Source organism: Amblyomma mixtum, chromosome 9, assembly GCF_055824585.1.
Source record: "Amblyomma mixtum isolate Tamu chromosome 9, ASM5582458v1, whole genome shotgun sequence".
Classification (NCBI taxonomy): domain Eukaryota; kingdom Metazoa; phylum Arthropoda; class Arachnida; order Ixodida; family Ixodidae; genus Amblyomma; species Amblyomma mixtum.
In genome coordinates this window covers 38,764,983-38,781,698 of record NC_143020.1, presented here as the reverse complement: position 1 = coordinate 38,781,698, position 16,716 = coordinate 38,764,983, and positions in this window count along the sequence as shown.

Sequence of the window (16,716 nt, the reverse complement as noted above, 5' to 3'; positions counted from 1 at the left end):
TTCTCATCACTGGTACTCCGTTTTCATACGATTTCTGGATAAATCACAAAACAGCAACATAGCTTACTGAGTTCCAGGTGGCGTAAGCAGAACAGTTTTAAAACTGATGTGCGGTTTACTTTTGCAGGTCAAGTGCTGGAACAAAAGAAGTGGCTGCGAGGCAACAGTGTTTGCATCAGAAATCGGCCAGTATTTCCAACGCGAATGTCGGCACCACTCAGTTTGCTGTCTCACGTGTTCTCGCGCAGTTACTTACAGCGAAGTGCGCGCGCACCTGAGATCGGAATGTCGCACTTCGGCGACGCTCGCTGCATCCGATTGCGAAGGAGATTCAAGCTGCAACGACTAGACAGCGCTTCTGAAATCCATCGAAAAAACCTTAGAATTGCATGCTGGTGAAATGAAGGCACTCCTGGAGCAGGTGCTAACTAGCAGCGGCGCGAATTCTGATATCCTGACCGAAATTGGTCACGGTGCAACCAGCGGCCATGAAACAATGAGACAAGAACTCGTTCAAGGTGTTAACGGCCTGAGAGAAATAGTGAGGTGGTGATGGTGAAAAGCATTTATTTAGTATTTTACAGACAGGTGCTCGGGGAGAGGCCCCTAGTGGGTCTCACCCCTTACAATACTAGGCGGAGTCCCTCATTTCAGGATCCCGTTGGTCATGACCGCTACACAAGTTCGCCGAACCAGGGCCTGCTGGACCGGTAGTTCCTGGCAGCTGAGCAGGGCCACCTCCCAGTCCTCTCGGGTAGGGGAAGGGGTGATGGGGGGAGAGAAGGGTTTTTTCTGCATGCTCAAACAATGTGGAAGGTGTCGGCCACCTACCCACAGAATGAGCTGCCGCCATCAAAAGAAGGATTAAAGTGCTTGAGAACCGCCGGGCACAGCAGGGTGTTTGTAAAAAGCCTGAGGAGAATTCGTTCGCCCGATTTACCCAGTCCTTTTATACGAACTGCGTATCGCCGGTGTTCGGCACGATAGTGCTCAGTAATGTCTTTAAAAGAAAGAGGAGGGCTGTGATCTGGTTTAAGGTCCTCCCAAGGGACGCCTGATGCCTGGTGAATGAGTACGCGGGCTGCTTAATGGGCAGCTTCGTTACCTGGCATGCCTTGGTGGCCGGGGACCCATATGATTGAGCGATGAGTTTTATCGCCGTCGCGAGTGCTGTGGTGTAAAATTTGGTGAGCGAGTGGAGTTATCCAACGGAACTCAAAGTTACGACAGGCTCCACGAGAGTCTGTGAGGATGAATTTAGAGTCGGAATGGGAGGCTGCGAGGGCGATCGCCACCTCATCCGCATGCGCTGTGTTAGGCGCTTTGAACGAGAGACCGTCCACCTGTTTTCTCTCGTGTATGACTGCAGCTGTGCGACATTCCCCCCTGGAGCCGTAGGGGACTGCAATTTCCACGTAGAAGACGTATTTCTTTGAGCCGTAGTGGCGGTGCAGGTCATCCGCCCGCGCCTGGCGCCGGCCATTATGGTCCTCCTCGTTCATCTTTGTAAGAAGGGGTCGAACGTAGAGGGCGCTTCTCCACAGTTCGGGCACTCGAACTTGTTCCATAGTATGGTGACCATGTCTGATATGTAACCGGTCCAAGAGGCAGTGACCCGACACGGTCTGTGCTAGACGCGTGTATTGGTTAACGAGATGCGCCTCGCGAAGTTCTCAATAGGTGTTTACCACCCCAAACGCGAGGAGTCGCGCTTTGGAAGTAGAGATCGGGATGTCGCGGGCTGTCTTGAGAATTTTGCGGAGTACAATCTCCAAGTGATCTTCGTCATGTTTCGGTAAGCAGAGGGAAGGAGTCGAGTACAGTACTCGACTAGTTACGAAGGCATCCGCGAGCCGCATCGCATCCTTACTTCGCAACCCTCCTCGCTTGTTGGAAACGCGGCGAACCATTCGACAAACTTGGTCGCCGACTTTGCAGAGTTTGGCAAGAGTTGTGTCTGCCTTACGATGTTGATTAATGAAGATACCAAGTATTCATAGCTGCTTCGCTTCACGGATGGGGCCGCTTGGGAAAGAAAGCTGAGCGGAGATTTTGCATTTCGGAGTACATCGAATATGCACAAATTCAGACTTCGAACGGGAGCACTGGAGGCCGCAGTACGTGGCATAGTGCTCAACTATGCTCGCCTCTGCTTGCAGGCATTCCTTTATCTCTCGTATGTTTCCCGTAGTGGCCCAGATGGCGATGTCGTCGGCGTACAGCGCATGCTGAACACCGCCGACATCCGCCAGCTGTGCCGGGAGATGCATCATAGCAATTTTACAGAAAAGCGGGGACAACGCAGCGCCTTGTGGTGTGCCCCGCGTTCCCATCTCAAACGGACCGTACTTGGGCTGTTGTATACGTTTATAGGCCGAGCGGTCTGCTAAGAAATCTTTGACGTAGTTGAATATACGAGGACCAAAGTTGGTTTCGCTAAGGTGCTTTAGTATGACGCCGTGTTTAACATTGTCGAACGCAGCCTTGAGATCGAGTGCTAGGACCATTCTGTCGTTGTGTGGGTGTTCTATGGGTTCGAGAATCTCGTGATGAAGCTGTAAAAGGTTGTCTTGTGCGTACATATTGGGTCGGAAACCGAACATGGTGTCGGCTAAGGTGTTCGTGCTCTCGGGATATTCCGAGAGGCGGTCACGCACCACTGTTTCCATGAGTTTTCCTACGCATGAAAGGAGGGAGATGGGCCGGAGCTTGTCTGTGTTTACCGGTTTCCCCGCCTTTGGGATAAAGGTTGCCAATGATGTCTTCCAATCCGGTGGCAACGAAGTGTCCCCAGTCCAAATGGCGTTGATATATTAGAGTAGGGTTTCGTATGCCCGATCCGGAAGGTTCGCCAATAATTTGACGGTGACCTTATCTCTCCCGGGTGCCGTCCCCCTGCGCATTTTGGCAAGAGCCGCGCGAAGGTCATGAAGCTGGAAAAGTTGATCCAGTTAAAGATTATCGCAGCCTGCATACAAATAATTCTGCCCGCGCGGGTCTTGATCCTCACTGAGGTATTGTGAGCGCAAGGCGTTCGCTAGCTGCTCCGTGTTCCCTTGAAAGTTGTGTATCGCGTGATTTAGGTGTTTCTGGGTCTCCGAGCGTGTTTGTGGGGGCTCTATCAGACTCCTACAGAGCAGCCAAGTGTTGAGGCTGGATATCTGTCTTGCTGCGCTGTTGCATTGATCTACAGTTACTGTCGGCGAGCAGGGCAGCATACTCGGCAGCTTGCTGGGTGAGGTCAGAGATCCGAGCGCGCAGTTTACGGTTGTGTTTCTACCACCGCCATTGTTTAGTGAGGCTGCGGCGAGCTTCTCAGAAGTGCATCAGGTGGTTATAGGGTGGCAAGAAGTGGCTCAAGTAGCGAGAGAACACTGCGATTGTCACAAAAAAGGCTTAGAACGTACGCAACTCGAGGGCCTGTCGCGCCCTGCCGCTGGTACTTGCGCTCAGCGCAGCGAAGAAAACAGCGCGAAGGGCCGTACAGGATGCCAAGAGAACTGCGTTCTCTGATAGGTGTACACCGACCTCAAACCAGCGAGCCACTTCCGGGCCCAGCGCGAGCGCGGCGCGAACATTTGACATGGGCAGATATTTACCAAGCCCCAGTGCCAGCTCGCGTCTTCGGCTCGCGCATGCCCAGCCGGCTCCAGCGTACGCTGGTACGCGTAGGCGCTGTGCTCATGCGCCTCATATCACTCCATGGAGAGCCGCCTATACAGCTCCTCACGGAGAGAGCGATTGTGCATTTTTGATAAACATTGGTTGAGATTTACCTTAAAGGGTTATGCATTTTATTGTTTACAAGGAACGACAAGCGTGGCGTGCTCTGGCCGGTAGCGTCTTCAAAAGTGTCGGACGATGTAAACGTTCAGCGCGTGCAGACGGTACAAATTCATCATAACCTGCTAAGACATCGTTTATTTATTAGAATCTTTTACTGTTTACGATGAAGTAGCGTATTGTTTTGTAAGTATCCGTCTCATCACGAGGACAGCAATGTTACCCTCGCATTATCTCCTGAAAGAGAGAGATTGGACATATTAGTGTCATCCTGGCACTTGTTGCACGTCTGTTGCAAAACCAACATCCAACGTTCATTTCAGAACAAGAACAAATTTTCATGACGTAAGTCCAAACAAAATGACTTTTTTCGCTCCTAGAGGCATGGTATTTTGTAGATTATAAATGCACGTGTCTATTTTTCTATGGCACCTTCAGTAACAAGATAAGTCCTCCAGAAAAAAAAAAACGAAATTTGAAGAAGTGCAATTGATGATGCCTTAGAAAAGTTACTTTTGAACACTTCCTTATAAGTTGAATCAGCAATGCGCCTTCTCGATGTGCCGTTGGCAATGCATTCGAGGGCACAAGCCATTTTGTGTGAGACCAAAGAATATTGCCAGGCATCACTACAGTGGCCGTTCGTTCGCGCTCAAGACCGCAGGAAAGGGGTGTCATCATGTTTTTTTGTGACGCGAGAAGAGACTGGACTAATCTCAATTCATCACAGGCAAGAAGAGCTGCTCCTACGTTTTTTCAGATTGCTGTAGATGATCTCGACCTGTTATCTCGAAGGTTCCTCGCCGGCTTTAAATTGAGCGATGCCACTAGCGGCGGGCATTCGTAGTTCGACGACTGACGAGCACGTTTGTTGCTTACGCCGGCGCCGATTGATTCAGTTCTTTTGCGGGCGCAAGTCAGCCCAAATAAACAGCTTGGTTTGCAAGTTTTGTTGCTGTCTTCCTGACTGCTAGGCTGCCGTCACTACAACGTGGCAATATGGAGTAAAAAAATGCTCACAGTGTGGTTTTCGTGTGTAATCCGATGTTCAGTGAGAGATGTTGAGGCTTACCTCGCCCTCTTCCTTTCTGGGTTACTGCTGTCCAAGTTCTTCCAATGTCAACCATCCCCGTTTGTGCGTTACTCCGCTCTCCCCATACCCTCCCCTTCTCATGGTAACAACCCTGCTGATGGCTCCCGCAATAACCACCGTCCAGTCACGCAATACCCGCTATCAGTACTGGCCTTACACGCTAACCATCCGCCTACCACGTTAATCCCCCTTCTTGTTGTTCTCGCGGCAAACCCTCTAGGATTGTACATTCTTACGCTCTCGATATACCGTCCTCCTCTCATGGTAACCACCCCGCGGATGGTTCCCGCAGTAACCACCTTCCAGTTGCGCACTCCGCGCTCTCAGTACTACGCCTCTATTGTAACCGTCCACCTACAGCGATAATCCCCCTGTTTGTTGTTCTCGCGGCGAACCCTCCATGATTGTACATTCTTACGCTCTCGAAATACCTTCCTCACCCCATGGTACCTACCCCGCGCATGGTTCCCGCAGTAACCACCTTCGAGTTATGCACTCCGCGCTCTCAGTACTGCCATTCCACCGTAACCGTCCGCCTTCCAAGGTGTTCCCCCTCCTTGTAGTTATCGCTGCAAACCCTCTAGGATGGTACATTCTTACGCTCTCGAGATACCCTTATGGTTCCTGCAGTAACCACCTTCCAGTTGCGCACAGCGCGCTCTCAGTTCTACGCCTCTACGGTAACCATCCACCTACAACGATAATCCCCCTCTTTGTTGTTCTCGCGGCAAACCCTCCATGATTGTACATTCTTACGCTCTCGAAATACCCTCCTCACCCCATGGTAACTACCCCGCGGATGGTTCCCGCAATAACCACCTTCGAGTTATGCACTCCGCGCTCTCAGTACTGCCATTCCACCGTAACCGTCCGCCTTCCAAGGTGTTCCCCCTCCTTGTAGTTCCCGCGGCAAACCCTATAGGATGGCACATTCTTAAGGCGGGGACACATGTGCGAAAAGTGCGTGCGATTCGCTGCGGCGCGTCGTTGCGACCGTCGTCGCAACGACCGAACGCAGCTCGTCGCATGCGTCCAACCTGCTGGATGCCAACGACGAGCCGCATGTGGCAAACGCAACGACGGGAAGCGGCAGCCAATACGAGCGCGGAGAGCGGCAGCGTCATGATGACATAGAGCGCGATGCTCAGGGCGCTTGGGGCCAAGCCATGCCGGGCCGGTCTGCCAGCTCTGATGCCGGCCGCCGGCGACTGAAAAACGCGCTAGTATTGTTTGTTGACGTTCTAGCAAGCCCAGGGATAGATGCATTTCAAAATTGCATCATTTCTGACGATCGTTGGCTAATACCGAGTTGCACGAAACAAGCAAATTTCATCCCACAGCCGCTTCGGTGCTGCCGGTGGTTCGCCTGCCGTCTGCTAATCCGTTTCTGAAGGCGTCGTGGAAATCGAACATATATTTTATTATGGGACGAGTTCGCATTGAAGCGATGCAAATAGTAGGCCTTTTATTACAGCACAGGCGACTTCCGAAGCGCTGTCAGCTGCGGCTTCAACGCGAAATCAAGTAGGCCTAGCGACGACTAGGGCAGCCGGGACCAGCGCGAAGTTCGTCGCCCGCTGTTGCCGCAGGCGGTGTCGTTGCCGAAAGATCCTATTTTGCACACGTATATTTTCGTTGCTCGAATCTAGGAAGCAGCCTCTCTAGTACATGGCTGTTTTGTACTTTCTTGTGCGAACGTGAAGTACGCCGAGCATGCCGGCCAGCCGGCCAGCGTGGATCCCGTCTGCCGGTGTCATAAAAACGAGCTAAAGTGTGTTCTTGACTTAAATAATAAACCCTGGGATGAGAAATGCGAAAAATATGTCATTTTTGAGGATCGCTGACCAATACTGAGCTGCTGCTAAAGGTAACGACTGCGATACAAGCAAACTTCTTTCCACAACCGCTTCGCAGCTGCCGCTGGCCTGACGTTGGGGTCCGGCTCGCCTGGCGCCCGCTCGCTTCGCTGCCGAAGGCGCCGCGGAAATTGACCATATTGTTACTTTATTATGAGACCATGCTGTTCACAGTAGAGCGATGTGTGGAGTAGGCCTTTTATTATAGCTCAGACGACTTCCGAAGCGCCGGCCGCTGCGGCTTCGATACGAAAGAGGCTATAGGCCTAGCGACGACCACGGCAACCAGGCAGTAGCAGAGCTCGTCGCCCGGAGCGCCCGCGAGCGGTGCCGTTGCCGAAAGCTCGCAACATAAGCAGGCATGCTTTGTCGCTGCTCGAGCAGACTTTCTGATAACAAGGCAATCTTGTATTTTCTTGGGATATTTGTACACGATCACAAGTAGCGCTGAGGCAGCGCTGCACGGCGGCGAAGTGCGTCACCGGTTGTGGGCGGAGCTTGGGTAGAGCGGCGCAGCGATGCTCACCGCTCCGTGTGTCCCTGCTTGCAGTGGGATGGCAGTTCGCACGCGACGATCGGTGCGGCGCGTCAGCGAAGTTGTCGCACATGTGTTCCCTGCTTTACGCTCTGGAGATACCCCTATGGTTCCCGCAGTAACCACCTTCCAGTTGCGCACTCCGCGCTCTCAGTACTACGCCTCTACGGTAACCATCCACCTACAACGATAATCCCCCTGTTAAGTTCGCTGAACTTTCTGCGGTGCCATCCAGCCTCCAGCACAGTGCATGGAACCGCGGACGCACGACGGCCGCACCGCGGAAGCACGGCGCGAAGCGCGTCGGTGGCTGCTGTTGTTGCTGGCGGCGTCGTCGCCAGAACGGTTGTTCTCTCTCCGGTTTGCCATTTTCTAGCACGGAGCGTGCCGGAGTGCAGGTTTGAACGCCTGCAGTCTTGTTTGTTGCCACTGGATGCTGTACCCCCTCAGCGACAGCCTTTCCCTTTTCTTATAATAAGGAATCTTCAGTGAATGTTCTTGTGGCATTCGTGCGTCTCGTATGCACGTGTGCGGGAGGGGAAACGAAGAGGAGGGCGGAGGTTCGGAACGCGGCGAGTTCAGTGCTTTTTGCGTGCGTGCTCGGAACCTCTCCTTTCCTATGTATTTGATTGGCTGGCATCCTTTCCCCAGTATTGGATTGGTTGCTGTCCTCGCCAAGGGCGGAGAGAGAAGGCTTGAAACGGAACTCTTCCGGTTAAGCGGGGCTGATTTCGTGTAATCAACGGTTGAGTCATGTTTTAAGTAGTTTTCTCCTTGCTTGTTTCTTCTCGTTTATTCTTGTTAATATATAGTTAACCTTCTTGTCCCGCCATCGAGTAACGTGATTGTTTGCGAGTCCGAACCATAAATTCATCATCATCAAGTGTTTCCTCTCTTCACCACCTGAAGGGGACAACTCCCCCTCTTTGTTGTTATCGCGGCAAACCCTCTGAGGTTGTACGTTGTTACGCTCTCGAGATACCCTCCTCCTCCTTCCATGGTAACCACCCCGCGGATGGTTGCCTGAGTAACCACCTTCGAGTTATGCACTCCGCGCTCTCAGTACTACCCTTGCCCGGTAACCGTCCACCTTCCATGATAATCCTCCTTCTTGTAGTTCTCGCGGCAAACCCTCTAGGATTGTACATTCTTACGCCCCCCAGACACATTCCTCCTTCAACGTTTACTACCCGAAAGGCTGTTGCCGGGTCGGTGGTGCTGGTTTGAATCCCCAGAAGGGATTACCCTTACAGCGGCCTTTCGGCTATTGCTGCGTCTAAGCCACTGATCTGAATGATTCTGTCACTACCACTGCTTCTTAAGGCCAGTGCCCTCTGTAAATTTCATGAGTGATTTTCACAGCGATCACCGCTCACTTCCCTTATCAGCCAACTTCTAGTTGCGGATTCCTCATACTCACCATATCCTGTCCCTTCTTTCATTCATTACCACCCTACAATTACGCATTCCTCCACATTTGTCCTACCCTCTCCCTTCCACGATAGCCCCGTCCGGCACGCATTCCTTACCTCTCGTCATACCCTCCCATTTTCTTCCCCTGTAATCACCCTGCCGATGGAGCTCATGGCAACCGCTCCCACACCGGTTATGCTGACTGCTATTATTACTACTACTACTACTAATTCCGCTACTGCACCGGAGCGACTCCCAGGAGCCGGCGCTTAACAGGTGTCGCTGAGAAACATAATCATCATCATCATCAGCCTGACTATGCCCACTGCAGGCCGAAGGCCTCTCGCATGCCTGTCCTATTAATTAAGATGGCATATTAAGCTTGTTGGTAACACATGCAGAACAAAAATACCGCAGGAACAGAACAGGGACAAGCATGGACACACACGAGCGCTAACTTCCAACAGTTTGTTGGAACCGCAGCGGGGTAAATATGCACGACGAGGCGATATTATGCAGGCGCTCGAGGACAAGCAATTTCAATATTTTCTAGATTATCTAGATTACCTGAGAAAAATATTGAAATTGTTTGTCCTCCTGCGCCTGCGCAGTGTATCGCCACATCATGTATATTAACCGCCCTGCAATTCACAATAAACAGTTGGAAGTTAGCGCTGGTGTGTGTCCTTGCTTGTGCCTGTTCTGTACCTGCGCTATTTTTGTTTGACTGTCCCATTAACCCTGCCGTTTGCCAGTTGCGGCCACCGTATTCCCGCAAATTTCTTAATCTCATCCGCCCACCTAACTTTCTGCCGCTCCCTGCTACGCTTGCCTTCTCTTGGAATCCACTCCGTTACCCTTAAGGACCAGCGGTTATCTTTCCTTCGAATTACATGCCCTGCCCAAGCCCATTTCTTTCTCTTGATTTCGAATAGGATGTCGTAACCAGCGTTTGTTCCCTCACGTTCTCTGCCCGCTTCGGGTCTTTTAACGTTACACCTATCATTTTTCTTTCCGTGGCTCGTTGCGTTGTCTTTAACTTAAGCCGAACCCCTTTGCCAGAGAAACATTGGGGGGTAATACCACGCCAAATGCGCCAAATTTTTCACTCGACCATTTGAGGTTTCTTCTTGAAAACTTTATAGGACTGGCGAGAGTAATTTGCCTAAACGTTTTCTTGGAAAAACATTTTATGGTCATGTGGCACCTCTTTTACTTTTCTAGACGAGTGGGGATGTGGGAATAACTTCTTTATTTCAGGAAAGGTAAAATGAAGAAATAGCACGTATGAAGAATATTTCATTGTGTATTTAATCTTAGCGGATACTAAACTAAAACCCCTCAAATGTTTCACAAAATATGTTGGGCACAGAAGATGTTTTTCTTGTAAAATTCTTAATGCGTCCTTCTTTTTCTCTTGTCTGGAAACATCCAAGGGCTGTCCCATATATCCTAACCCCTCCCCCCCCCCCCCGCGCCCCCCAAGAAATGAAGTATTCAGGCAAATTACTTTCGTAAGTCTGATAAAAAAAAAACACTACTTCTTCTGGAGGCCGCCGCGGTGGCTCAGTGGTTATGGTGCTCGGCTGCTGACCCGAAATGCGCGGTTTCGATCCCGGCCGCGGCGGTCGAATTTCGATGGAGGCGAAATTCTAGGGGCCCGTGTACTGTGCAATGTCAGTACAAGTGAAAGAACCCTAGGCGGTCGAAATTTCCGGAGCCCTTCACTACGGCGTCCCTCATAGCCTGAGTCGCTTTGGGACGTTAAACCCCACAAACCAAACCATACTTCTTCTGGAATAAGTTGGTACGAGTCGGGAGAGAAGTCTGGTGTTTTTTGGCGCGTATTGTCCGGGCTGTATACGAAAGGATCGAATAAACTAGATCTGAATTGCTGCGAGATCTTTCAGGCAAGTATAGCCTCCAACAGCTGCTACTCGCTGCATGGTCTTCGACAGCAAAAACCTTGGTAAAGACATATTACCGGATGCTTAGTATGAAGTGGATTGCACAAATTAAGTTGGTGTCACAATTTTCAGCTTCTCTCCGCTCGTGGTTGATTTGATAGATGACCAGGGACCATTACTCATGGGCTCTCAGAGCAGACAAGCCATGGTACTTTACTGCGAAGCACCTGCCTGTTCTACGTAGGTGTTTTTTTCTGGACACTGAAGCTCTCATGGCTTCCACAGATGGTTCGTGGCCGGTTTAACGTTTTTATAGCTGCATGTGGCGAGCAACTATGGCACGCGTTGAAGAGCAAAGAAAACCTGAAAGTTGCTCGTACATGTAAACAAATGTTGGAGCTTCTGGGAAATCTAACCGAAGAACGCAAAGAGCCGGATTTTAGATCTGAGTTCTCTAGTTAGGGCTCCCTGAAATAGAAGCCTGGAATTCGTGCGCGATTGACCCCATACAATGAGAGAAATCGTCTTTGAATGCTCTTCCAGGTCTCCGATTTTCGGCGCGATTAGACATATTTATCAGTGAATTTACAGGATAGTCTTTGAAGCACTAATGCAAATGATGGAGGGAATGGAGGCCTATCAGTTTTTGAAATCTTCAAATGATTTGGATGGTATCGAAAAAATTGCGACGACACATTGGCAACTAAAGTCTTGGGAGGTGAAAGCCGAGGACGCAATGCCGTTACGACTTCCGGTGGATGTGACGTCACACCGTTCCCGTGGCTATATCGATACCCAAATTATACATTTTTCGGGGATCTTAAGTGTTAATTACGCTTAATTACACATTTTTCCATCTAATTTGACAGAAATACGACGTTTTTCCGACTATTTTGTGACAATGTTCACTATGCCGTGACGACTTCCGATGCATGTTACGTCACATCGTTCCCGTGGCTATATCGATGCCCGCGCTATTTCGACGCAATTTCGACATTTTTGCCTATGATTAGTAATTACTATAAAGTGATCAAACTTGGCTTCTAGGTTCATTTTTTGCTCTTCTATCTGAAGCAACCATTGGTTTTATTTTACTTTTTTACTTCCCCAGTTAAACGCGTGTGACATGGTTTGTCAACGGACAGACGACAGTATGAGCCACTAAAGGCTTCCGCGTTAAAAGTGCTGTTCGCAAAAGTACCCCGCACTGTTTTCAGCTCAGCGGCACTTTGACTTTCTCAGTGAGGCGTCAGAAAAAACTCGTTTCTGTTCGATGTGTGCCAGTCACCTGGCCAACCGGCATTTCAAGAAAGAGCACGTGTATTGGGACACCTCAAACAATGCCTCCTTGGTGACCGTCGCCTAAAGCTTCCTCTGCGCCCCCATGAACAATGGCTTAACTTTGCAGCCCATAATTACCGGACGCTAGGCGAGAAGTCGAAGTTTGCAAATGCACAGTGCACATTCGCTTCATTCTGACAGCAGGTTACAATCGGCGCTCAGTCGCAACGAAATGTCGCGACTGGTTTCCCTGAGCAGTGACACCTCCATACATCTTAGTACGCATAACTGATATTTGCAAACGACACGTGTGCAACCTCCTTTCGCATTTCATGCATTATTTGAGTATGGAAGGCTGTGTCTACTCACCATATTAATCCGTTTAATGTAGGCGCCTGACAGAATTCTTACGTCTATATACTCTCTCCATTGGGTAGATCTCAATATCTTTGCGTCCTGTTCGAAAGAGGTCTGGACCACCCAGTGTGATGGGTGGTTCCGTATCAATAACTTAAACTCGCTGCCCAATCCCAGAGGTTTTGTTGAGAACATTACAGAAGTCTTTACTTTGGTTCCGTAAAGCTCCACTTCAAAACTGCAAAAAAAAGAACATAACGGTACGCCACTAGATCATTGTTTTAGCATCAAAGTGTTACTTCTTTATTTTTTTGGCTTTGCACCTTAAAGATGCACTGAAGAGAAATCTGAGCTCGTATTTTTACCGTTGGAACTCGAACTATACGTTCCGAGCGTTCTTGGAAACTCCGAATTAAGTCCCTGGGAGTCCGATTTCCCTAATTTAAATTAGTTTAACGTCGGGTTCCCACCCTTTTTTTTTAATTCCCCGCATACGGTGGGGGGAGCAGACTTAACCTTTCAGCCAGTCTCGTGTCGACTTGCGGCTCTGCCATCGGCGGAGTGATACGTAGTGATCGGCGAAAGCAAAGAGTCCACGCGTATGTTTATTTCCGTGGGCCTAATTCGCAGCTATATAGTCTCTGGCTAGACCTATTTATTCAAGGAAGCAGTTGGATTCCCCTCTTGATCTCGTAGAGGGAAATTTAGTTAATGATGATTATTGAAGGATTCTTGACGTCTTGAAGATTCGTTTTGCTCAATCACATTGCAAGAGGACACTTTAGGAGAGGTTAACTTTTATAACAATGAAAAGCACAACGGAGGATACAAGCAAGGAGAAAACATATTTACAATTGACTGGCTCGCAGTTCTAGGTGACGAAACCAGCCCTCGGTCCTGCCGAAGCAGCTGGTTTTAAAACCAATGTCCCCGCCCTCGGTGGGAGAATAACCAATCAAGTACTATACAAACATACCCCCAATAACTTATTGGGGAAAGGAAAATACCACAAATCAGCAGTTGGGGAAAGAATAACACAACCAATGAATGATTGGGGAAAGAAGCTAACTCATCGCGACACTGTACACATATGCACACTTTCCACCATCACGATTTCGGATAATTATGCTTTCCCGCTGCGAGCTTCGCGAACACTCGCTTTCCCAAGGTCCGGTTGCCGCCAAGTTCGAGGAACGCCATTTCAACTCATCTGTTTCTCGTCGTCGCTCCTCATGCCTGCAGCTAGCGTGACAATAGGTCAAAGCATGCCGCTGCAGACATGGTACAAAGAGCCACGCACTGTGACGCGGGTCAGCCTCGCCGTACACACGTGCACACAGGATGCCGCCTAACGACTGAGTCCATGAGGGGAGTTTGACGTCTCCTGTAATCCCCCGCCATTCGGCGCCTCCGTTCTCCCGCTGGGTTCACTGACCCCTTTCTGTGCGGAGGGCCCAAGAAAAGGGACTTAATGGGCATTCCCATAAAGCGACCGGATGCAGCAAACAAAACACGGCACCGCGAACTTCACTCCTCCCAACCAAGAATGTCACACAGACACTTGTTGTCAGTGGGACATTAAAGTTCAGCCACGGTGTCCAACAACAAAAGTACATACGCACGCACACACGCACGCACGCACACGCACGCCGGCTGTCCGGTCAGTCCACCAACACGCACACATGCGCCGGCTGTCCGGTCAGTACACCAGCACGCACACATGCGCGCACACAGCGGATATTTCAACCCGCACACACAAGGCCGGAAACCAATCTGCACATTCCAGAATTCACCATGTCAGATTGGTGCCCCAAACTGGCAGAAATAAATTCTAGCCACCTACATCTCGAAACAACACTTGTTTCTTTTGAGCCTTGCCCACAAGATTGGACCAAAATTTAAAATTATTCGGCACAGAGCCGGTTGTAAAGGCTGCCGCCGCCGTCGGATCAACAGAGCTCACCTGCTCCCCGCGGGCTATGAAGATTGCTGCTGCCCTCGCGTCTGCATTCTCCCCTTCTTTGAGTTTCACAGTTGGGTCAGGCCTCTCATCGGCTACTTCGCATGTAGTTTTGCATCGAGATTCAAGTAGCGCTAGCTCTTCGTACAGGTGCCCACCGACGTTCGCTTCAAAGAAAATCGTGCTGTCACGCCTTCTTTTCTGACAACTACCTTCACCAGCTTGCTTCCCCACTTCTGGCGATGAAGCATACTGTGTCTCCTCCACGTGGATACCCACAGGGACAGGCGCATTATCCGAATCCTGCAATTCCTTACCAGCTTCGAAAACCATTGCAGTGATCAAACGCGCATTCCTTCCTTCCTAGGCATCAAATGCAGCCTCATCGCTCGTTGTTAGCTCACAATCTGCTGCAAAAACTTTTGCAGCTACCGAATTGGCCTCAAGCTCTACCGGCGTCTCAGATTTGTCTCGAATTTTGAAATGCTCTTCCAAATCAGCTCTCTCATTTTCTTGATGTAGCCGCTCTCTTTCTATCTGGTCTAACAGCGAGTGCGTCTCAGGTGTCACCAACTTCGCTACACCGTCAGCTACATCTGCTGTCACTGCGCAGAGTGTCAGCTCCGGCTGGCTAACCGATTCATCTTTGGCAGCCAGCTTACCTTCGCCTGCAAAGGGTGTTCCCGTTATGCGCGCCTGCTCTAGCTCTTCGTCGAGCGTTACAGCTGCGCCAGCGTTTGCGCCAACCTGTTCTTGCTCAATGCTGAACTCCTGTTCACAATCAAAACACTCATGAGCCTCCTGGGTCTCCTCTATCTCGGCTTGCTCTGACAAGCAGCGCTTCAAAGGCGTGACTAACGCCCCTATGCCCTCGGCCATCTCTCCTGGCACGGCACACACGGTTGGGCCCTGCTGCCTAAACGCTGCAGCTTTCACACCTATAGCCATTGGCCCACAGGTCACTCTCAATACGGGAACATGCTGTTCTCGCTTCGATTTCGGACAGTCAATCATTAGATGCCCAAATTCCATGCAGTCAAAACATTGAACTGCTGCCAATAACATCCCTTTATCAGATTTCGTTCCCTGTCCTACTTTCAACTGCATCTGTGCAAGCTTTGTTTTTTCTTGCTCAATTAGAAGTTTCAACTTCTCAATTTCAAGCAGTTGTTCTGCCTTCTGCTCAGTCTCCAAACATCGCATCATGCCCTCCCGATCGTACCGCACGGCAGCCATCTCCCTTTTCCGTGCTATCATCTATAGCACGAAAACACTACACCGACATGGTGAATTCGGAGGAAGCAGAAAGGTCTCCTACCTCGCAGGTTGCTTTCCTCTGCCACGGTAGTCACGTCGCCCTGAGTGACGACAGCGGGCTCCTTGATGCGGATGAGTTGAGTTGAGCCCCGGCTCTCACAGCAGCTCGCTGACTTGAACCTCCTGCCTCGTTTGACTCACTGGTCGCCTGGTTTTTCTCTTCAACCTCAACGGGGACGCTTGGTTCCTTCCGCAGCTCACGGATTAGGCACCCCACGACACGTCGGTCGCCTGGCTCCTTCAGCTCCTCGCCGACTTGAGCCTCTAACGTCCCGTTGACAATGACCAGCAGTCTCATGAAGCTTTCAACGTCGCTCTATGACGCTGACGTTCCTCCTTTAGGACGTACCGCTCTGCAGCTTGTCCACCGACTTGATCCTCCGCCCCTCCGTCAGATACCTCGAGCAGGAAGACGTAGCAAATCCTGTCGAACTGCGCCAGTTGGATTCCCCTCTTGATCTCGTAGAGGGAAATTTAGTTAATGATGATTATTGAAGGATTCTTGACGTCTTGAAGATTCGTTTTGCTCAATCACATTGCAAGAGGACACTTTAGGAGAGGTTAACTTTTATAACAATGAAAAGCACAACGGAGGATACAAGCAAGGAGAAAACATATTTACAATTGACTGGCTCGCAGTTCTAGGTGACGAAACCAGCCCTCGGTCCTGCCGAAGCAGCTGGTTTTAAAATCCTATGTCCCCGCCCTCGGTGGGAGAATAACCAATCAAGTACTATACAAACATCCACCCAATAACTTATTGGGGAAAGGAAAATACCACAAATCAGCAGTTGGGGAAAGAATAACACAACCAATGAATGATTGGGGAAAGAAGCTAACTCATCGCGACACTGTACACATATGCACACTTTCCACCATCACGATTTCGGATAATTATGCTTTCCCGCTGCGAGCTTCGCGAACACTCGCTTTCCCAAGGTCCGGTTGCCGCCAAGCTCGAGGAACGCCATTTCAACTCATCTGTTTCTCGTCGTCGCTCCTCATGCCTGCAGCTAGCGTGACAATAGGTCAAAGCATGCCGCTGCAGACATGGTACAAAGAGCCACGCACTGTGACGCGGGTCAGCCTCGCCGTACACACGTGCACACAGGATGCCGCCTAACGACTGAGTCCATGAGGGGAGTTTGACGTCTCCTGTAATCCCCCGCCATTCGGCGCCTCCGTTCTCCCGCTGGGTTCACTGACCCCTTTCT